Source organism: Thermobia domestica, chromosome 12, assembly GCF_964235325.1.
Source record: "Thermobia domestica chromosome 12, izTheDome1.hap1.1, whole genome shotgun sequence".
NCBI classification, from domain to species: Eukaryota; Metazoa; Arthropoda; class Insecta; order Zygentoma; family Lepismatidae; genus Thermobia; species Thermobia domestica.
Window position 1 is genome coordinate 132,742,118 of NC_137465.1, and position 24,942 is coordinate 132,767,059.

Here is a 24,942-nt window from a genome sequence, read left to right on the forward strand (position 1 = left end):
CTTCTTGGGAGGGGAAAGCAGTAAAAGATTCCAAGTTTCCTCTCTCACTAAGCTTTTGCAGCACTGGTGACTGTTCTGCTGAGAGGAGAACGAATAATAGTTTGCTGCCTTCCTAGATTCGCCTATGATAGAATATCAATTTATTAATACGAAGGATGCGTACTTGGCCACTGTGATAATCGTAAAAAATAAAAAGAGGCAAACAAATTAGTAAACAACTTTTTGCACATATTATCTTTAATAACAGTTAAAAATTTGATAAAACTAAGTATTTATGATCAAACTTAAATATATACATTTAGAGTTCTTTTAAACTTTCCAGGTGTAGAAATATCTTCGTTGCATCAAAAACGCTCGTCCACTAGCTTAACTAAATCCATTTGAACTAATCCATAATATATCTCTACATCTTGATTGTAGATAAACTTTGAAAATGTTTTTGATCTTTAGTTGGTGTATTTTTCTTATTCAATAGACTAAGTAAACACGTTTCCGAGCGAACAAAGTTACGTGCATTACTTATTTGATGTTAGTAATATTCATGTGTAGACCATAGCTTGGTAACTTCTCAGGAAAGTAACGTTTTCGACGATAGTAAATGTTTAGAAGTCAATAAAATTCTTCATACATACAACTTTCACCTGTTATTGTGTTTACACGGCAGGAACCAGATGAAGAATGAATAGATGAAATATCTAGTAGAGTGAGAATGTAGTAGGAAACGAATGTACACCGAGAAAGTCCATTGATCCAATGTTGTCCAATTCAAACTGGCAGGCTTGGGATCGAACTACGGACCCCTCGCACAAGAGCTACGCAGTATACTAGTAAGCCACTGTGGCGTCCTAGCATAAATGTGACGAACGAGATAGTTATATAAAACTGGGATTAAAGTGTAATGTGAGTTGGAAACCATTATAATTAACATTGAAATTTCTAGTCTCCTCTCGAAAATGAGATAAGAAGTATGTTTCCAAATTTGTAGTGTCAATAATCGTCTATTTAAAAAAAAAAAAAAAAAACTTCACAATTCTGGTGAACAACACTAGTTCCCTCAAATATCAGATTTTAAACACTGTTCCAACGTTACATAATTCATAGTATAAAAACTATGAGTTCAGAAAGTGATTGTACGAACACAACGAAGACCATTTACCAACGATTAAGGATACGTAGGTTATACAAAATATACTCTAATAATAAGTACGGTTTAAATACTATATTCCACGTTTCATGAACCTCCCGTAACGCAAAGGAATTGTCATAACTTCTAGATGAAGAAGAAAACCAGGGCATAAATTTTGTTCATAAGTTTACAAAACTACATTAGAAAATTGTCAGGACAAGACGAGACGGGAAAAGTTTTTCGAGAATCGAGACGACACTTCTACAATATATATATAAGAGAAATGCATCTCTCGTTTATATGTGCAACACTAACTGTAGTACACTTCATGCTCTCTCAGTGGATCGAGCTCGGGAATTTTTGCTCCAAAGGTACCTGCGCTTGCTACTAGAGCATTGAGGCTAGTATATTGAGATTGAAATCGTAAACATCCCGATTACGAAAAGAAAATTTTAACTGTTCACCTATGAACAGTATGATTTGGGATATTACTTTACATTAATAACGTATACAAAATGTTCAGCACAAAATGTCTTTGTATTGTGCCTACATGAGAACTTGGGTCTTTCATACTAAAGGTGGGAACTAGATAGCCATGAGGCAGTTGAAGTAAGAATTGGACAAGACATACTAAATAGAATAGCATTGGAAAGAATATTTGATAGTATCATTGCCTCTCAGCATTGTGGCCCCTCGTAGCTTAGTCGCTAACGCTCTCGTCTTTTGCGCGAGCGGTTCCGAGTTCGATTCACGATGGGGACACTCGATCGAAAAAGTGAAACAACATACTCAGGCCAGCCACCTTGAGTCAGGTTTCCCTGGGTTCCACTCATTCACACCAGGCATATACCAGGGTAGTATCTAATATAATGGTTCCTGGCTGTTTCCTTCCTTCTGTTTCATCGAATAGTGTGATCGCGAAGGGAGGGCATTCCTCATACATATGACGGGCTAAATGGTGATAGATGAGGACAACTCAGAAATATAATTTCTAATCCTAATTCCTAAAGCCTTTCACCATAGAAGAAATAATGCCATCTACAAGTAAGATATGTTTCTATAAACAAGTTACAGGTACTGATTTCGTAAAAATGCAAAATCAAAATCAGAATATAAAACAAGAAAGAACTAGAAAGAAAAATGAAGAGTGCGAAATACTTTCAAATGATGCTAAAAAAAGACGGAAACGCTAGTGATTAGAAGAAAGAAGTGTGGTCGTCATAACTATCGAAGAGCAAGACTAAAATATGATCGTTCCATAGCTAGTCTCATTATTGACAAATATACAAAATGAAAACAACAAATGGAAATGACAATAGAAGCCTTTTGAAGAATTAAACACTTACTTATAAGCAACGGTTGAATAAATAAAATCAATACAGGGTGTTTCTAAACAACACCGGCAACTTTTGGGAGGGGATTCCTGGCACCAAGATAAGACAAAAAGTATAGGCCAATCTGGGTGCACAAATGCTTCCTTTCGGAGTTATAGGCTGCCAAAAACACGAAAAAATTAACTTTAAAGGTCCATAGCTACAATACTATGGGACTTACCGCAGTCGGGTCAAGATTTCAATTAGGCATTAGTATGTGTTCTATCCAAATATCCATGCTTCAGAATCCTGTGGTACTTCCACAATTTTTATAGAGAGTATTTCAAGTTATATGCGAGTAGCCAAACTCCTCTGAAAAATTTGCTGCGTGAGTACCTTAGGATTCTGAAACATGTATTTTTGGATAGGACAGATATTAGTTCCTAAAAGAACAGTAGGTACCATAATTTTGAAGCTATGGACCCTTAAAGTTCAGTTTTTCATGTTTTCGGCAGTCAATAACTCCGAAAGGAAGCATTTGTGCACCCGGGTTTGTCTATACCAGCGCTATACAAATGGCGGCCTGCCAAACCATTTTCTGCAGCCCTCAAAGCTTTCGCGATTCACGATTTTTATTACTGATAGTATTTTCATTTATATTTATTTATTTGTTTAATGTTTCCACTCTTCTTTCGAAATATCACATCCATTTAGCGTTCTGTACAACAAAAAGGCCCGGACATCCACGGCAACACCTTTCCGTAAAAACTGTGGACCTTATGCAGAGTCGTTTTGACGTCTGATTAACGTCATACTACGGTGTTGACTAACGGATGGTTATCAAAATTGTATTCAGAGTCTCTGATTAGAAAGTAGTATTTAACGAAGTTTATCACATGTCACTAATTAATCTAGAACAGAGGCTAATCTTTTACCCGCGGTTTAGCATGCGACACAACATTTCCTATTTCATGTGTTTTCATTTTTACATACTACGCATGCGCTGATCTACTTTCCCGTAGTTGCCACATTTATTTTTCTTACCCGATGCATTGGGACTATATAAGTTAATCATACCCAAATCATCTTTTTAGTTGTACTGAAAGTAGACTCTGAATATCAAAAAGTGCACCTTCCTTAGTAAAGAGTTAGTATGCTACTAACTAGACTGTGACTAACACTCGATTAACGAATTCTCTCTGAGTACCGCCCTGTGAGTTTGGTCGGAAAAGAGTGTCAATGTTTGATAGTACTAATTTGTGCGAAAGTGCATTTAGCACCATGAAAATTGTGAAGAATCGCTTCAGAAACTGCCTTGGAGATTCTTCTCTTTTACATCTCCTGCGGCTCGCAACAATAGGAATGGATGTATATGTCCCAGACCTTGTAAACGCTGCTAGTCACCCTCATTTGTCACAGATTGAATAGGTAACATTTCAAATACCATTTTTATATTTTTCATTTGTAGCGTAATAATAATAATAATAATAATAATAATAATAATAATAATAATAATAATAATAATAATAATAATAATAATAATAATAATTATTATTATTATTATTATTATTATTATTATTATTATTATTATTATTATTATTATTATTATTATTATTATTATTATTTAGCTGCGACCTTCCACTTTACTAGTAAAGACGTTTATGGCCCCCAAGCTCATTATAATTGTACACCACTGGTTTATACTTTTTGTCTTATCTTGGTGTCAGGAATCGCCTCCCAAACGTAGTCGGTGTTGTTTTCAAACACCCTGTATATATTGATTACTCAATTGAGAATCTCGACACTGGGAACTAGCACTGAAACCAACAAGAGGATTTCAAAATTGTGATGTAAAAATTCAATGAAGAAAATTGAACAATTAAAGAGTCTCAAGGAAAGCCTAGAACATACTGAATATTAAAATAATCAAAATATTGGTTAGGTTTGTTCTTCAAGAAATATATATGTCGGAAAGGAAAAGGAAGGATAAATAAAATTGATTGTGTGAAAGATATTAAGACAGATAATTGTTTTTTTTTTTTAAACTCATTTCCAACCAGCCCAATTATGAAGTAGGAGTGCAGTTTTACTTTCTGAGAAAATAAGAAATGAATACAGTAAGGAAAGAACGGAAAGGGATATCGTAACAGACCAAGAATTGGAAGTGTGCACGTAATCATAGATCCACGTGGAGTATGCATGCAAATAAACAAATAAAATAATAATAAGATAAAAGTAAATAAATAAAAATAAAAATTGAATGCTCGATCTATGTTTTTGTTTGTTTGTCACCACTTTTTTTAATCAACGCCATGTTACCTTTCTGTTACTTCGGTTCTACATGAGGTTTACAGAGAGAAAGTGAGCAGAAATCTTTGACGTCATAGAGCACTCAGTATGAAATCATTCTTCTACACATAATAGTAGTTGTAATATTTCTTCTAAACGTAACGGGGAACCGTAATATTTATCGCAAGTGACATTCCAGTGATGGTCGAAGTTCTTTAACATTTTAGTAAAATTAACTTTTCATATTCATAAACAAAAATTTCTTTAAGACCCATGCTAAAACTAAACTTCTTGCTTCAAATTCTTATGATGTACCCTTGGTTCCTAATTCAACTCCCGGTGAAGATACCACATGTCTGATTTTAAAAAGCCAAATAAGAATTTAAATGAAACTTCAAGAGTAAATTATCGTCATGCTTAGCCGCGGTGCTGGAAATCATAATTTCTGCCAATCAATATCCGAAATCCTCTCTTAGTATTCTAATTGTTAGAAGCGTCTTCCATGAAGGCAGCAAATAAAGAATTAGTGTTAATTTAAGCTGTACGGCATGCATTAACAATGAGACCCGTCTTCTCTCACATGTATAATCCATTGTATCTGCTGTGTACCTTGGTTGCATTCTATCCATATACATTGGTAATAGGATATATATATATATATATATATATATATATATATATATATATATATATATATATATATATATATATATATATATATATATAGTTGGCAATTCCATCAAGCTAATACACACACACTTGCTTAAACAGAGTTAGTAGGCAGGATTCCTCGCGACGGCTGATGTAGTGACTAACAGACGGTGACTCTAACACACGGATCACGGTTCATTAGGTACCTGATTGGAGGAGACGAAGACTAGAAGAAGAAATGAATGTTCTAATGTCGCAATTCAGGCTAGGCTACTAGTCAAAGCTAGAAACTCTGCTTACGACAATTCTTTCTCGAAAGTATATAGGTCAAACTATCTCTTAACATCACAAAACTGACTTTAAAATTTCAGATAATCATCGCGCTGAATATAGTACTACATTAGGTACCCTCTTCATGAACGTTAGGGATATTTTCTGTTCTTTTGATTCTGAAAAGGTATAGAATAGACTTTCTTTACAATTATCTAATATAAAAAATAACTTTTTGCATACATTGATCTTAATTTTTCACAGTTATATACTCTTAGAAACGTAAACAACAGAATTTTAGTGTTAACTAAGAATGAAGTTGCTAAATCTGTCGGTTTCTGTGTCCAACATGATAAACTTCACCCGTGTTTGAATATTAATACTCAGTTTTAGAAACACTGTAAAATATGTTACAAAATTGGTGACGCAGTTTATAATATTAAAGATATGATTTTCTAAACTTACATAAGCTTTTGAAGGTGAAAAAGTGGTATTTTCTGTATGTAATTAATTATGTATAGATGAAAGTGTTAATTTCTTTCATAGTGAGTCAAGGCACTTGATGACTGTGCACTGAAAACAGATTGAGAATAAGCGTTTATATCCGCCTTAGTTCACTGTTGAAATAACAGTTTAAAGAAGAAAGATTTATTAGACCTAAAGTTAGAAGAAATCTAACCTTGTAAGTGTTTCTGTGATTATATGCGTTTCATTGATTTCCGGAAACAAATTAAAGATAGTTCTAACTGGCTTTTCCAAATTACAATAATAAGATAGAAGAGAGAATAATTGAAGCGTTGGTTAGCAAAGTGGCGTAACTCAGTTTTGAGACATTGTGAGATGTTGAGACTTTTATTAGAATCGATAGAGAAACAGGAGACAAAATTAGTTCTTTGCGCTGCCATCTTTTGGTCTATGGCCTGGTATTTTAAATCTGAGATACGCAACTTTGCCATCCAACAGGTTATATTGTCAAGTTCACGGAAATGACTTAATCTATTTTAAAAAAAAAAGTAGTGCCAATTTGCCACTCAACGCTCCGATTAAAGAAGCTATGGAATCCTGGAATTATACATATTAATAGAAGACGTTGAAACTTGAACAGGAGTCAATCCATCGTAAGTATAGAGACGCAATGAATCAATTATCGGTAATATATTGTATAAAGCTTATATAAGCTTTGTTCCGTACTTTCAATCCGCTTATAGTGATGAATCGCATAATATAATTATATATATATATATATATATATATATATATATATATATATATATATATATATATATATATATATATATATATATATATATATATATATATATATATATATATATATATATATATATATATATATGAAATGTATTCAATTGCAGTTGTTTTAACTGTAGATATAATAAATTTAGATAAGATCTACTGTATCTAGAAAATCAATAGAAAAAATAGAAAAAGGAAAGATCATTTGGTCATGATACTATAACGTCTTACAATTCTTACTATTATTCAATTGACTTACATGTTTAACTTTTCTTTAAATCAAGGCAAATTTCCAACGAAATTTAAAATATTAGCCCTATGTTCGATTCCTAAAATTAATCCAATATGATTAACAGAAGATCATAGATCAATAACCTGATACCTTCTCTTTGTTTAAATATTGGATGCAATTATTTATAAACATCTGTTTAATCACGTTTCTTCATAGTTATCGATTTCTCAATATGACTTTAGACGCACTAGATGAACTATTTCAAATTTGCTGATTATAAATCAAATAATTAACAGTTCTTGGGGGCCGTGGTGGCTCAGTGGTAGAGCGTTCACCTCTGGTGCTTGGGGTCCCGGGTTCGATCCCAGCTCCCACCAAGTGAACTTTGTGGTGGACAAACACCATGTGCGTGGGTTTCCTCGGGGTTCTCCCGTTTCCTTCCACTTTCTTCATTCTACCATTTCATTCATTACTCATCATCACCGTCATAACCGTGGGACGTAAAACTCAAAGATTTCATTTCATTTCAATTAACAGTTCTTTCAATAAACGGTCTCTGGTAGATGTAGTGTATATACAGATTTTAAACAAGTTTTTGATCTGGCTGATCATGCAGTACTTCTTACAAAGTTTATAATATTTGGTATATCGAAGGAACTAAGCAAATTGTTTTATTCATATTTAACGGATAAAATCTAAGTAATATATTCCATATTATCTAAAAGATGGAGACTGGACTCGCTGCTTTTTTTTATAATGATAAATATCTAGCTGAAAGCTTAAAGTATACCTCATGTTCAATATTTACAGATGACCAAATTTTTTAAAGAAGTCCATGGATAGCAGTAAATTACAGTCGGATATTATTAGACTCAATGAATGCTGTAGAAAAAATAAATTCTAGCTTAATATTTATATATATATATATTATGTAAATGACTTTTATTCTTAATAAGAACTCGTTCTATGTTATATACTATATGAAATCAGACGTTAAACAGATCTATGAGAAATCATAAGAGATCTAGGAGTTCGCTTTGATATAAATTTGAAATTTAAACATGATATAAATATAATGTTAACGAACCGGTTTAACGAACCATTTAAATTATAAGATCAAGACATTATTTTAGAAAAATGAACAAACTATATTTTAACGTTATATAATGCCTTTTTTTCATCGAGGCTGGAATTTCCATCTATATTTTGAATCCTTTCTATCGATGACGACAACAACAAATAGGAAAAGTTCAAAATAAGTCAATAACACATATAAAGTACATGGTATCCAAAAACAAATTATGTTTCTTATTATGTACTTCTAATAACACCTAATTTGTTGTCACTTGAAAGTAGGTTTATACAGGAGTATTATATCTGAATAAATTAATTGATAACAAAGAAGATAACACATTCTTCTTAAGGATATTACCTCTTTATTGTCGTCTACAAAACTCGAGAATTAGATACGGTTTTAATATGCTTGATAATAAAATAAATACGTTTAAATGTTCCCAACTGTATAAATTATGTGATGTAGCAATTGAATGAAGTTTGGAATTATCTCAGCTTCAATTTAAGGATGTTGAGCGAAAGTGTTTCAGTTGTTCTAGGATATCGTAGTGCAGAGAAAGGAAATATTACAAGTGAAAGAGGAAGGAATATTTACTTTAGTTTCATGTTACTAATACTAGTTATACTCGACTGGTGATTATATATAATTTTGTTGTATTTTGTAATTGTCTTTGAGTGTTAAATACAAATAAATTATATAAGATTGGTTAACAATTATCGTCCCTGATATACAAGGATTTGAACAATAATATTATGCTTGTAATATCTTGTACTCTAAACCTTTGGAAGTATATGTATGCCAAAGTACAGGGAAATTCATTGATATTGGTGGTATTTATGCATTGCAGGTAGCAAATGCTTCTGGATTGTGAAAATGGAGAAAACTTGGTTGGATCAAGTACTTCCAGATAAAAGTCTTAATATCGACGGAGATGCATGCTGATATGATTAGTGTGTTGGGTGATAGTGCCATCTCCTATCAAATGATTAAAAAAATGGTCACATGAGTTCCGTAGTTTCTGTGAAACAATGGCTTGCAGACCAACCACCATATTTTTAGAAGGAGCAATATCTCTAGAACTTAGATGGAAGAAGTGCATTTCCATAAAGGATGACTGTGAAAAAAAATACCTTTTTTTCTATATTAGGGACAATAATTGTTGAACATTCCTCTTATATATAATAAAAGAATTTACCGCCAAGATTACAACCCAATAAAAGTATCCGTAAGCAATATTAAAAATTTATCATATACAAAGAATTCCCTATAATAAGTGCTCCCTTACTTATTTTGTTTGAAAGTACTGATGTGACGTCTACCATATTGACTAGGAAGTGCTGACAAATTCGTAGCCCAACCAGAAGGAGTGCACGTGGAATGGTGAAGTTTTACTTTTTCTACACTTCCCCTGAGAGTCAATATACTACCTTGTGCAGTGCTCCAGTTTTTGCAGAAAAGTTAAAAAATCTGAAGATTTCCTCGCACCACTGTTCGTAGCACTACCCCTATCAGATCTAAAATGGCGTCCTTTCACGTGTTATTTAAGTTTGGGAAATATGTACACGTAATAGTTAGACGGAGCTAAATCTGAGGAATAAGAATGATGATCTAGACATTAAAATCCTAGATTATGCAATGTCAGTTGTGTTCGCAGGGGCTTGATGGACAGGAGTATTCTCCTGAAGGAACAGAATTCCTTTCTTTTCATTTTCCGCGGCATTGAACTTTGAATTTTTCTTTCAGTTTTGTAAGTAATATAGAGATTCTGAATTAAATATCTGACCGTTGCGGAGGTAGTCTATGAGTACGATTCTATACTTATCCCAGAAGAATGTTGCAAACAGTTTCTTAACCTACTTCTGTGTCTTGAACTTCCTGGGGCGATGGAGAAATGAGTGCTACTATTCCATTGACTGTTGTTTCGATTCAGGATCATAGTGGTACAACCATGTTTCATCTATGGCTACTATTCGTAAGCGAAATTGATCAGCATTACGGTCAAATTGGAAGAAGACTTCTCTTAATACTGTCACTCTTTTATTTTCCTGACAGATATTTTGGGAACCCATTATGCCGAGAACTTTCACATAACCAAACCATTCTGAATTATGCCACCGACGGGTTCCAAAGAAATGCCCAGAATCTCTGGCACAAGTTTTGCTGAGAAGGTAAAAACTGAGAAAGCGGGGTGCAGCCAGACCTCAGTCTATAATAAGTATATCGTGAGTTTACTATACAGTTTAAAAACTATATAAATAATAGCTTAAATTATTTTTGTAACTCAAAAGCTGGGGTGGCCTAGGACCTCCGGCCCGGGCTATATCCACCACTGGCTGAAATGCTGCAATTTTCAAGAATAATGTCACAAATTGCATCCATGATTTCGGGAAGAGTCATTGCTTTTAAACATCCTGGATGTAAAGCATAATTTGTTGAAAAATCGCCACGTTTATACTAAGCCACTTACTTCTTCACCACTGTATATAACGGAGGAGCGTCCCGTGGTGTTTCACTGATTTCCCAATTAATTTACTTCGATGACTTTTCTTGGTGGAACAAAAATGTTATAACAGTTAGGATCTGAATGTTCGTGAAATTCGCTGTTTGGACACACATAATCACTTCAAAGGCCTGAGAAACAATAAGAATTTCATTATTAATATGAAAATTTGTATTTGTACATACAGAGATATGTTTTTCTAAACTACGGTTTCATTTTTCTACCTAGTACCTACACTCCTTCTGGATTGGACTACGACATTTTCAGCAGCTTCTCGTAAATTCTATTTCTCTCTCTCTCTCTCTGTCTATATATATATATATATATATATATATATATATATATATATATATATATATATATATATATATATATATATATATATATATACGTAGCATATAGTACTAGACGAATGTGTTACTTGTAGCATACGCGAAAGTAATTCAATTTATGTTTAGGCTTCAAAAGTTTCATTGAAAAATATTTCATGTTCAGACGTTACTTATTTGTTAGTTACAAATTTTACTTGAAATAAGTTTAATTTATAATCATATAGGTCTAATATAAAAACAGCAACGAAATTACACAATGTAATGTAAAATAAGTCAAACGTAATAAATTATGTCATTTTCGGTATGGCAAATAGCTGCCCCCCGAAAATGTATTTGCCCCTCCTTTGCCAGAACTTAAAGCTGGCGTCGTCACTGCACTCGATTCTTATATTAGTGGCTTTCTTATACATGTATATGGATTCTGTTCCAATAGAAGAAAAGCGATCTTTTCAGGTCTTGTTACTTTTGGTGGAACATAAATTCTAGATTCAATAAGCAAGTCTATACAATCAATGGTATTAAGAAACAACTCGAATAAAATCAACATTTACTGCATGACTTGTCTCTGTTCTAGAATAAGTACTGGAATTCAAGTTTAAAGATTGACTATTATATGTCATTGAGAATAGTTGTTTCGTTGTACTTATGTCAAATATCTTGAAAAACTATTCCGAACTATTTCTTATTTTGTTATATTCATTTTCGAGTGTGGATTCCATAAAATGCCTGAATATTAGAAATTGATACAAGAATATTAGAAATTGATACAAACGTAATATTTATATAGCTTCTGAATAGTCTTATCTAGGTAGTATTATTAAGTTCTTCGGATATTATATTGTTTTATTTTGTTTCTTGTTTGGGTGCACCTTACAAGGGAACATTTCGATTTGGTGAATTCAATTGCTGAAAATCATTGGTAGCACTGGATTCAGAGCACTAAAAGCACTAAAAGAAACAGAGAAAAAGAAGGTGTTTAGTGGCAGACCGTATACAGAGTGGGAGATAAGTGAGAGCAAAGTGTGAAGATACGAGGGTCATCCGCAAAGTGGTACCCGTTTGCGCCGCATGATGCGCTGACGACTCGGGGAGCCGCTGGGCAAGGTTAGACCGCGTCAGTGGCTTGTATGCCTGCTCTGTGCGAGGTTGCGTGACGCTAGCAGTGCCTGTGTTCTGTCTGTGCTCGTTTATAATGATTAAACGAATTGAGAACACCGCCAGTTGTGAAGTGAGGGCCGTGATTAAATTTCTTAATGCACGAAACCTTCGACCTTGTGAAATTCATCGCCAATTAAAGGAGGTGTATGGAGACAATGTGATGGACGAGTCGTCTGTTCGGCGCTGGTGTCACAACTTCAACCTGGGGAGTGGAAGTACACACGACGAGGAGCGTTCAGGGAGACCACCTGTCATTACAGACAAACTGCTGAGGTCAGTAGATGAATGCGTGAGGAACGATCGGCGCGTTACAATTGATGAATTCTGTGAACATTTTCCTAATGTGTCTCGAACAATTGTTCATGAAATTGTCAAAGACCATCTACATTATTCAAAAATCTGTGCAAGGTGGGTTCCCCGCATGCTCACAGATGAGCACAAAACCAATCGTATGGCTGCAGCACTGACGTTTCTGGGACGTTATTCCGATGAAGGAGACTCTTTCCTAAATCTCATCATTACAGGGGACGAAACATGGGTTCGTTATGCATCACCTGAGAGTAAACGACAGTCCATGGAGTGGCATCACGCTCATTCACCAACCAAACCAAAAAAAAAAAAAAAAAAGAAAGAAAGAAAAAAGAAATTCAAGACAGTTCCGTCCACCAGGAAACTCATGGCAACCATATTCTAGGATCGACGAGGTGTACTGCTCATTGATTTTATGGCCCGTGGAGACACAATTAATGCTAATGCGTATTGTGAAACATTAAAGAAATTACGGTGGGCAATACAAAATCGACGGCAAGGTCTGTTGTCTACAGGCATCATTCTCCTTCATGACAATGCCAGGCCCCATGCAGCTGTGAAAACACAACAACTTCTGCAGCAATTCAAGTGGGAAACCTTCTACCATCCACCGTATAGCTTGGACTTGGCCCCTTCGGATTTTCATCTATTTACGAAGCTTAAAGATTTTCTGGCAGGAAAAAGATTTGACAGCGATGAAGAACTTAAACGAGGCGTGACTACGTATCTCAATACGCTGGCGGCGGAGGACTATGACGCTGGAATACAAAAACTCGTCACACGGTAGACAGATGCCTCAATTTGCTTGGTGATTATGTGGAGAAGTAGTGTAAAGCATGCTCTTTCCAATAAAAATGTGTATATTTGTTAATATGTACTACTGTGTCTTTATTGCACAAACGGGTACCACTTTCCGGATGGCCCTCGTAAAACATAGAACAGTCTAGAAATGGCATGTTAATTTTGAAACGAGTAGAGGGATTGAGATAAAATGTTGTAGATGAGGAATGCATATAGAACTCCACTGAATAAGTGTAATGTGAATCATGGTGCCATATGAAAAGCCGCCATGTTGGAATTAGCTCAAGATGATATACGGGAAAGGGGTCATGTGATATATAGCTCTTGACACACACCGTCTATTGAAATCAATATTGGCCAATACAGTTTGAGACCTCTGTAAGAGGAGGCGTTCCACGTTATGGCAATGTACCAATACTGCCGCAAAGGAAGTTTGAATGAGGAAATATCACAAACATGAATGAGGCCACTTTCCAGCCAACAAACGTCCCTATCAACCCAATATTCGTTCATATGCTGGAAAAAGTGCAAATAGGACCAAGGACAACCTGAAACAGTTCATGACTAACGTTTTCTGGCCTTCTATAGAGAAGATATAACTGCTGCTCCTCTTCGATTCATAGACAACCAATAAAGATGAAGAGCTGGTACAGAAACTAGTCAATGTTGAACAGGACCATCGCGTGGATTGTAAGCAACCGGTGCGAGAATTCCAACCCTCCCCCCCCCCCCCCCCCAGCGTGTTATGAGAAATAAGCAGTTTATTCTGTACTCCTAGATTTAAATATGGAATTAAGATAAAGAAGTTAGTATTATGTCATTTAAAAAAATGAATGGCTTCGGTAGTTAAAACAAAAGTTAAAGAAAACAATTTTGAATTTTTGAAATCAAGTGCTATTCTTAGTTATTTTGAATTTGATACACATTAACAAGTAATAGCATAGAATATACAAATAACAACACAAGTATTAAACTCTAAGATTAAAAAAAAAAAAACTCTTTTCACAGAGGGCTGGAGAGAGTTCCAGTTGAATAATCCTAAACGATGTTTTACATTACCGGTAATTTTCGAGTTCAATAGCCTATCGGAAGTCCGTCAAGGATCTAATCTAGGTTCCCTGTTGTTGTTTTTTTCTTGTTATTAATGATATTCGTCTGTGAATTAAAACTTCTAAAGTTCTTCTTTTTGCCGATAGTCTCAAATTATACTCCAAAGTACAGACGTGTTCAAATTATTATACTCACGCTCGAAAAATTGATGTAAGAGTCCTAATTTCAGAGTTCTACAACATTTAATTTTTTAATGGTTAAACCACCAATATAGGATCCTTCATTTGTTTACTGTACAATTGAAGTGGTGATACCACCGTTGAACAGCAGATGGTGTTAGTGAGGGGGGAAATTCTGAAAGTGGTGTTTCAGTTGTAGATAGCTATTGTGATTCCTATCAGCAAGTTACAGTTTGAAGTGTTGTAGCTGCTGTCGTAAGAAGTTAACGACATTCAAAGCGTTCAGCAGTTCAAATGGGCCAGTTTAAAATGATTGTGACGTATTTCGTGTATCAATCTTTTATTCTGTGTAGTCCTGTAATTGCAGCATAATGGGAAAAGCAAAAAGACCTTTCTCCGCGTAAAATGGGAGTTAACAAAATACTTCTGGTGAAATAACATATACACGGCAATACATTACTAGTAGAGTTGAGATAGAACAAAAATCTGTGAGTAGAATTTCTGTTGAAATGAACAACAGCCAAAATAGGGTTGGGAAGTGTGGACAAAAACCAAAGCTATCGCTAAGAGGTATCAGAAAACTAAAAAAGATTGGCTCTGGGAAACAGAAGTACATCTTCTAATAGACTTAAGCATAAAAATGGCTGAGTATGGCGCAGACATTTGGCCTGAATGTGTTCGAAGGGTTCTTTGTGCCAAGGGAATAAAATCACACGGTCAAGAAAGAAAACAAAAATGTGAGTATCATGGCAAAGAAGCGACTCGAATGGGCACGAGGCCTAGAATATTGGACTGCTGATGATTGGAGAATAGTGTGTTTCACTGACGAATCATGTATCTTTGTGTCTCATGAATGTTCACAATATGTGCGACGTTGACCTGGGAGGAATTCAATTTGGAATGTCTTTAATAAACCGTGAAGCATCCTACTTCAGTCATGGTCTGGGGTGTGATCTCTGTCTTCGGACTTGGAAGACTGTATATAGCAGGGAGGATAAGGGAGTACGACTAATACCTACAAGTTCTTCAAAAACAACTGCTTTCCCACTCTGGTTTGATGACGTACAATTCATCTTTATGCATGATGAAGCTCCATGCCACCGGGCCAAAGCTGTGTCAAAATTCTTTGAGGACAACGAAATTTGTGTTCTTCCGTGGCCAGGCACTAGTCCTGATATGAACCCGATTGAAAACCTTTGGAGCTTCATGAAAGAAAAGGTAGAGAAGAAGCACATTAGAACCAAACTTCAGTTGATAAAGGAGAACAACAATTTGTGGTATCACGATGCTGAATTGAAGGCAAAATGTTCTAAACTCGTACATAGGATGCCACAAAGGATAAAAGATAAGAATAAGGGATTTTATAATAAATATTAGTTTATATGTAAGAGATAATTTTCTTGTAAGTATTCCATTTAATTTGTTGTTTTCAATTTGGATATATACACTTTATAGTAAATATATCTGTATGTTAAGTACGCATTTGTTATATTGATATTGAAAATGATATGCCTCATTCTCTAGAAATTAGGACAGAGTTACAAAGTAGTAATTTGGACTAAGTTCGAACGTGTTTTCTCACGTAATATTGTAAGAACAGTAAAATATTCAGAAACTGATTGTTGAGTCTAATAATTTGAATACGTCTGTAAATTCAATTAATGACTGTGTGAAATCTCAACAGAATCTACACAGTGTTTCTTCAAGACGCGCTTTCGGGCGGACACAATCCCCCCCCCCAGAGCTCTGAGAGTGCCCCCGAAAGAGACCAAAGTAATACGGCTATAATATAATAATAAATAGAATAGACCAGCAGTGTCCCCGGGAATACTAAGTGTGCCCCCCCCCCAGAACATTGATTCTGAAAGAAACACAGGATCTACAGAAATTTCAAATATGGTGTTATAAGAATAAATTAGTCCTGAATGTGTCCAAATGTAAATCTGTATCTTTCATGAGGAAAGAAAACCCAATTAACTTCACCTATATAGTAAATGGCACTTCTTTGTCTATCCGAATACTATCGATAATCTGGGAGTTATATTTGATAGCAAACTAACCTTTGTTCAACACATTGACGGAATAATGAGTAGTGCATATACAGGGTAGTAGGGATGGTATCGAGACGAGACGAGACGAGACTTTGTACATTCTCGGTCTCGTCTCGGTTGATAAATAACGGTCTCGGTCTCGTCTCGAGTAAAAAATCACCGTCTCGGTCTCGGTCTCGTCTCGGTCAACAGATGCTTGTCTCGATCTCGATCTTGGTCTCGAGTACCAAGTCTCGGTCTCGTCTCGAAAGTCTCGAAAGTCTCGAAATAAATAGCGTGAAATTAAAATAGTGAAAGTATTATTCTCGTACAGTATGTCGTTTCCGCCTATTTTTTCCTTTCATTTTGACTTAGAATTATGATATGGTGTACCTCTTCATAGCTAATTTGCTAGTGCTAATGCTTTCCATGCGCGTATTCCAGGTTTAATGATCAGTGGGTATATCACTCTAAAACCCTAATAGAACCCATATTTCACTTTAAGCAATAGACTTTGTCTCATATAACCTCAGAACTGCCTATACAATTAAACTCTATTAAATTAACTCCAGTACTATACAGTAGTTTATTTCCTTCCTTTGAATCAGAATTGTTCAATACCTCCTAACGAATAACGTAACACATAGCAGCACGAATGTATTTAATCGTACCGAAATTGAAACTTTACAATTTCTCATTTATTATTCAATACATTCTGCTTTGACTGTCATTTTAAAAACAGAATATAACTTTCATTATCTTAACAAATCGGGTAAATTATTACTACAATATACCTTTTTTGTTTGAAATTGATGAAATGCTTTATTACCATTTCACATCTCCGTGTTTAATTGACACTTTATAACACGTACGTCCTGAACCTTGTGGTGGGAGCTACTACACTCATCTTTGCTATGTGAGGTCTCGAGTTGGATCACAAAACAAGTTAGATTCAAAGTCCGATGTTTCGCATAATTCGCGTCTCATTTTAAGTGCATTCTGTTTATTATACAAGTTCATAAGGTCGTAATGCATTACGTAAGCACATATCCAGTGCCGTAACATAGAATAATCTTATTCCTGAGCTCTCAACGGTGCATGCAATCTTTATTCGAGAAAACCAATCTTGCTTTCCTTAAGTTGAAATTTTATATTGATTAAAAATTACTTGCGAAACATGGACATACATATTATATAAGTATATAGGTAATTCGAGTTATCTGTATCTATTTTTTTCTCGCTCGCCAAAACAAGTGATTCTTAACTTTCTAGTTTTCTTTTGTGTTAATTTTCGTAGTTTTGCTGCAACATGATGGATTGAATAGTCAAAAATACTTTTTTCGTTCTATGACTTTCATTAAATTGTGGATCCATTTTTACCCTACCTTACCTAGTAAAAGTTATGTATATAGTCTTAGTTGAGGAAACAGTTTTTCGCTTCTGTAAAATTACGAAATTATGACTTGGTTTAGTTTACCTCCGAGGTTTAGATATAATAAAATCATCACCACCATCATAATCAACCATTATCAATCCATTGCTGGATGAAGGTTTTTCCAAGTCTTCACAACTATCTAACTTGGGCAATTCTTTTCCAGGTTACTCCTCAGTGGCTCTTGATTTCGTCACACCTTCTTGTGCGGGGGTTTCCTAGGCTGTTTTTGTCTTGTGGTGTCCAGTCTAGAATTGTTTTCGTCCGTCGATCATAATTTCTTCTTGCAATACGTCCAGCACATTTTCCAGCTCATATTAAATTATTTCATTAGCATCATCAGTATTCATTTCTATATATTTGGGCTACAAATAGTTCGAATTCGCTACTTTCGGAGTACAGACACGCTACTTTTTAATCTTCGAATTTGGCAACACTGACTGAATGATTTAAATCAACATAATGCGAGAACCCCCATTTGGTCTAGCGGCTAGCACTCTTGATTTCGGTTCGCGTGGTCTCGAGTTCGATTTCCGGTAGGGGTAAAGTTGAACGACCGAAGTGGTTCGGATTCCACTTATAATCATTAGCTTCACGTCTCCTTTAGCCGCCCTAGCATAACTGTGGGACGTTAAACTAAAACAAAACAAAACAAAAGTGAACACTGTGTATTACTAACTGTAAGTCCTTGAATAATTGCATATAGCTATGTGGTATGGGTCGAATTTGATGTGAACGGTGGTCAAACTAAAGCAAATGAAATGTAATTAGTGTGTAATTAGAACTTTTAATTAAACACGGTCTTAATCTGAAGTGTACACCAGGCCTAAGGCTTAGGGGGAACAACTAGTGTTACTGAAAATGTATCAGTTACATTTAATTTCAGTTACAATTTGCATTTACATGTATTGCTGGAACGAAGACTTAAACATTAACATTATAAGTAGCCCAAAGACTATGAAAAACGTCTTCTCTTGAAAGCATTCTTGCACCATAAAACAAACTACGAGTATTTTTAAAATATCTTGTAGTTCATCTACGTTATTTGTACATATTTAGAATAATATTTAGCAATTTATTTAAGTGGGCAACGCTGCTTAAAATAATGTAACTGCGACTTGTTGTAATTAAAACCACCAAAAACTATTGTTGTAATGTTATAGAAGCAAAGGAAAGCAATAATCATTATAAAAATTTAATACAAGTACGTCATTTTAAGCAGTATAACAATCACAACCAATGTGTTTGGTATCTCTGAAACGATGTGAAATAACAGTTGTTGTAAATGGCGTTATAAGCATTTCGCCATTATAAGTCTTTTCGCGTTATAACTTATAAGTCTTTTGGAAGCATCTGCATGATGAGACGTAATATGTCAGCACGTTTTCGAAGTAAAGTCTTTAGAAACATTTAAATTTTTCGTTTCTTGTAACTTTGTTCCCTCATTCATTCGAAATATATTATACCATGATCACAGTATTTGAAGCTAAGATACAGTTGATGCGCATTGCACCGTCCATGCCATTTGAGTTATTAGAAATTTCCAAAATGTTGATGTTAATGATACTGTGTTGTCCTTTGTTACACTAAATAATGTATGGGCTATTGTGGTTTTGTTAAATAACTAAATTAGAAATATGTAATACTTTACGTAGCGCAATTTGAGAAAATACAACTTTATTTTGCTTTTAGCAACATTGTTTATCTAGTGATATTGCAGAGTATCTAGAAGAATTTCCTAACTTGGTACCAAATTTCAGCATTTTTAATATATATATATTTCGCAGATCATACGGAAGGGCTATAGGGACTATAGCCCCCCTTAACGCTCAGGTATACACTGGATAAAATGAGTTTCAATCCTACTTTCTTTACACTGGATAAAGCGGCAAACCATGGTTTAGCCCTTCCCTTGATCATATACTGGGTCCACGGATATATGTATATATTTAATCTTTCCACGGAGATATCTCGAAAACGGTTGAACATAAATGAACCGAAGAAAAACTCAAATAGGAAATGCCATGGGGCACACCGAATGGTGTTGTCGCGGCGCGTCCCGGGGCCACTCTTCATGGGGTACCACGGCCAAACTTTAAAATTTTAAATGGAAACATGGGGCGAGTAATACCTCGTTCCATAGATCTTTAAAAAGTAAAAAGCGTCGTGGTAAAAGATTTTTCATATTGGTCACCGTGTTCAAGATGGCCGCCATGATATGGTGCCTGTATCTGATAAAACGTCCAGTACCACTAATATGAAAACAGTTGGAGGTAAACGAACAGTCAGAAAGTGAAAGAGGAAAGGCATGGGGCGCGTCGATTAACGTTCTCGCAGTGCTCCACGTCTGTCTTTCAAGGGGGCCAAACTTAGAAATTTTGAACCGAAATATGGGTCAAGTGATACGTTGTTGGATACATTTTGAAACACTAAACAGTATTGTATCAAAAGATTTTTCATATGGGTCACCGTTTTCAAAATGGCCGCCAAGACATGGTGCCTGTATCAGATAAAACGTCCAGTACCACTAGCCCCCTAATATGAAAATAGTTGGAGATAAATGAACAGAATAAAACTCGTATAGGAAAGCACAGAGGGTATTTATCATTCCACGGCTCGAGTATAATGCAACGGAGAAAAAGATTATTAAAGTATAATTAACATTATGCAAAAGAGAAAATGATAGAAAATTATCTTTCCGATCTCTGTCCGTAAGTGGGTGAAGCTGGAATGAATGGTAAAATCTCAAATGAGAACCTCACTTTTATTTGCAATAGATATGGTTTGTCTGAAGCACTTGTGTGTACAAATGACTGGTACTATAATGAATAAAAATAAAGTGAAATAAGGTGAAAAAAATAAGGCGAAATTCAAGTTTAACAACATTTTGCCCGCCCCTTCGGTCCTGATAATTTAACGCAATGCGTGCAAGATTTTTGGGACATATCTGCATCAGTATGTACCGTTTCGTTACTAAGGATCACAACTGAAATTACCGTTGAAAGTTATTCGGAATGTAACTGTGGACATCTCAGTGAAACTCATATTCTATCACATGCAAGAAGACATGAAGGAAAAGAAGCGAACCAATATCATGCAGACCACTGTTGAACAAAACCAACGTTTGAAAACATTGTTCTAAAATTGCATTGTTCGACAAATTGGTTTCGCATTTCAGTTGATTCATTTTTGCATCAAATCATTGCCTGCAATCAAAATGGAAGGTACCATTTAACAAGAATTTTACATACTTTATCCCATTACAGAGACATTTATCTCTTATTAAAACACATTTCAAATAACTTTGTTTCGTAGATACAATTTGCAAAAACTAAGGCTCTCATTTGCAATTTCACCGATCCTTCCCGCTTCACTCACTTGCAGATGAGGTTATGATAAATTTCTAGGAGTTAAATTTCTTCCTTTCCATTATGGCACTTTCACTCTAATCATCTTTTCGACTGTTGCAACATTCCCGAGCTATAGAATGATAAATACCCTCTGTGATTTCCTATTCGAATATTTTTTCTGGTGTTTTCATATTAGTGACACTGGACGTTTTACCTGATGCAGGTACCATGTCTTGATGGTCATTTTGAAAACGGTGACCCATATGAACAATCTTTTGCAACAGCTCTATTCAGTTTTTAAAGATATGTTGAATGAGGTATCACTCACCCCATGTTTCCATTTACAATTTTGAGGTTGCGCCCTGGGCCTCCATGAAGGGTGGCCCTGGAAGCCTCCGCGACAATATCAATCGATGTGCCACATGACATTTTCTATTAGAGTTTTTGTTCGGTTCATTTATGTTCAACCGTTTTCATATTAGTGGTACTGCACGTTTTAACTGTATCTAATAGAGGCAACATGTCTTGTCAGCCATTTTGAATACAGTGTCCGATATGAAAGATCTTTTGCCAGAATGCTTTTTAGTTTTTCAAGATCTATCGAACGAGGTACCACTCACCCCTTGCTTCCATTTCAAATTAAAGTTGGGCCCCGGGAACCTATGCAGGGCGGGCGGACCTGGGTGGCACCGCGACTATATATATATATATATATATATATATATATATATATATATATATATATATATATATATATATATAGAGAGAGAGAGAGAGAGAGAGAGAGAGAATTCTATTTGCATCAGCAGTGGATTTAGTTTCTGGAGAGGCTTGAGGAACCAGTAAGAAACATTTGTGTTGTACGTGCAATGCAAAAAATTATCACAAATTTATTTCGGAAGGGGTTTGAGCCTGATAACCACCCCCTAAATACGCCAATGTACATCAGTCAACCGCTCTCATATTATCTAACACAGCAACGAAACAAATTTTGAGTGAAGGCAATTTTAGTATCTATCAATATCAATATTCGAGACGAGACCGAGACTTTCTAGACTGACCTAAGTCTCGTCTCGGTCTCGTCTCGATTTATAGAGGTCTGTCTCGGTCTCGTCTCGGTTTTTAAAAGTCCGTCTCGGTCTCGGTCTCGTCTCGGTATAAAAAAGTCCGTCTCGGTTTCGGTACCATCCCTACAGGGTAGAAACAGAGGTTTAATTTATAGGATAGGGCAGGATTTCTATAAAGAATCAGCATTTATAAGGTTATACTTTTCGTATGTGAGGTCAAAATTAGAATACTGTTGTACTGTTTGGATACCACATGTCACTAAATACTCTGATGCAATAGAAAATATACAATTTATTTTTTTAAATGCTTGCATACAAGAAAACCAGTTTCTACCCAATGTTCCGTATGAAGACACAGTAACGAATTTTAGTTTTCAAACTTTAGAAAAAAAGGAGATGGGTGTTTGATCTGTGGTTCTTTGGTAGATTAATTAACAGTAAAATTCACTGTCCAGAACTAGTTTCAGAAGTATTATTATGTGTCCCAACAGGCAAGACTAGAATAGCAAACATTGGGACATTCTATTGTAGAAAAGCAAAAACTAACATATTACACAAGTCTCCTTTGTGGAGAATGTGTGCTGCATGTAACGAAATAATTAGATTTCATGTAGTAGATGTGTTTAGTATGTCCGAAAACAAGTTCAAAGCAATTGTCACTCAATAACTTTTGCATAATTAAACGATACATATTTGTGTATATGTAATAATATATGTATAATAGTTTATGTTAGATAATTATGTATACGACACTATATCTGGCCATTACGCCTGTTGCGTTGTCATTATGATATAAATAAATAAATTTTACTTAGCTGTGATTTGATCATTATTAAAATATCTGAATTAACATCATTTTCTTAAAAACCAATTTCATTTATCTCCATAATCTAAATTCCTTAAATTTTGTTGATTTTTCGTCCTGGCGTCCCCATGGTCGCGGCGTCCGGGACAATTGCGACAGTCCTGATGTTGAACTTAACCAACACCTTATCCCTGATGGTTGCACGTCATTCATACAACCATTGGATGTGTTCTTCTTCCGTCCGTATAAGAATTTTGTAAAATATATAACAAACACCATTTTTCTGTCATCTGACTTCAAAATATGACAACGGGACAACTTCATTAACTTGCAATCACTCACTCACTACCAGTTTACAGCACCAAGGTTCCAAGCTATGATTACATATGCTTTCTGGAAAACTGGATATTTGCAAATAGCACGTGGCGCATTCATGACACCTGTCGACAACTGCTTCAATTTCAATTCCGGAGACAACTGTGATGAGCCCGATTGCCCATCTTTATCGTTTTTCAAATGTACCCACTGTTGTCTCCATTTTTGTATCAATCACAAATCATTTTTAAATTCCATAACAGTTGCAATTAAATAGTCTCAAACTGTATTGACCAATATTGATTTGAATAGACGATGTGCGTCAAGAGTCATATGTCACAAGACCCCTTTCCCGTATATTCTTCTTCAGCTAATTCCAACATGATGGCTTTTCAGATGTCCCCCATGATTCACATTACGTCTATTCAGTGGAGCTCTACATGCATATCCAACATTTGACCTCAATCCCTCCACTCGTTTCAAAATTAACATAGCATTCCTAGACATTTTTACGTTGTAACTTCGCACTTTGCCCTCACTTATCTCCCACCCTGTATACGGTCTGCCACTAAACACTCTCTTTTTTTATTTCTTTTGATGCTGAATCCAGTGCTAGCAATCATTTTCAGCAATTGAATTCAACAAAGTGGAATGTTTTCTTGTTAGATCGTCCATTGATGGGCAATGGTGAAAGTGTGTAATCGACTCTAGTGATCGAACGTTAAGAAAACACGGGTCAAATATTTCAAGTTGGATAGTGAATGATTAAGTCAAAAATATTCTGAAAGGAAGTGTACTACAAATTTACTAGAATGTGTTCTGTGAATGATATAATTATCTGACAGTGAGCTTTAGAGTTACGTCAAACATCAAGATGTGAAACTGATTATCAATAGATTCTGTAGTATTAGAAATATCATGGCAATATAACACAACATCGTTGGTCTAGATTACATTATATGGAGTAGTCTTTATTTTTTTAACTAATACACTTTCTACATACCTTGTATAATTACGTCAGAATACAACTTCCTCTCAAACAATTTTTGTCATCAGTATTAGAAGTATGTATGTTACGCTAAAGAAAAATATAGACAAGAGATACAATCTGCTAGTTAAAACATATATTTTTACACATACAATACGTAAGTAAGTAAGCAATCTATATTAGCAGAATAAAAATTACCCAGTATGATTGACAATGAACAACATACTTTTTAGTATTTTTTTTTAAAAAAAACGTTCGATTTTCTTCAGAAAATTACACATTAAAAGTCACTGTTACGTGTGTTATTTTGTTCATCCCTGTGTCTGACATATACTGTATATATACGACAAGTCAAAATGATGAATCCGATTTCAGAAATTTATTCTGTGAAATCGAATAAGCATATGCTATTGTGA

At 35.0% G+C, this 24,942-nt stretch overlaps 1 long non-coding RNA gene across 2 annotated transcripts in view; it reads right to left on the reverse strand.

Annotated features, from left to right (window-relative positions):
• Positions 1 to 24,942, reverse strand: part of LOC145665789 (uncharacterized) — a 131,549-nt gene that overhangs the window by 46,657 nt on the left and 59,950 nt on the right. Inside the window, exon 3 of one of the 2 annotated variants that reach the window (XR_014127649.1) lies at positions 24,542 to 24,616. The exons of the other annotated variant lie outside the window; for it this stretch is intronic. This is a non-coding gene — a long non-coding RNA (uncharacterized LOC145665789). The remainder of the gene's footprint in view (positions 1 to 24,541; positions 24,617 to 24,942) is intronic. 2 annotated transcript variants of the gene reach the window in all.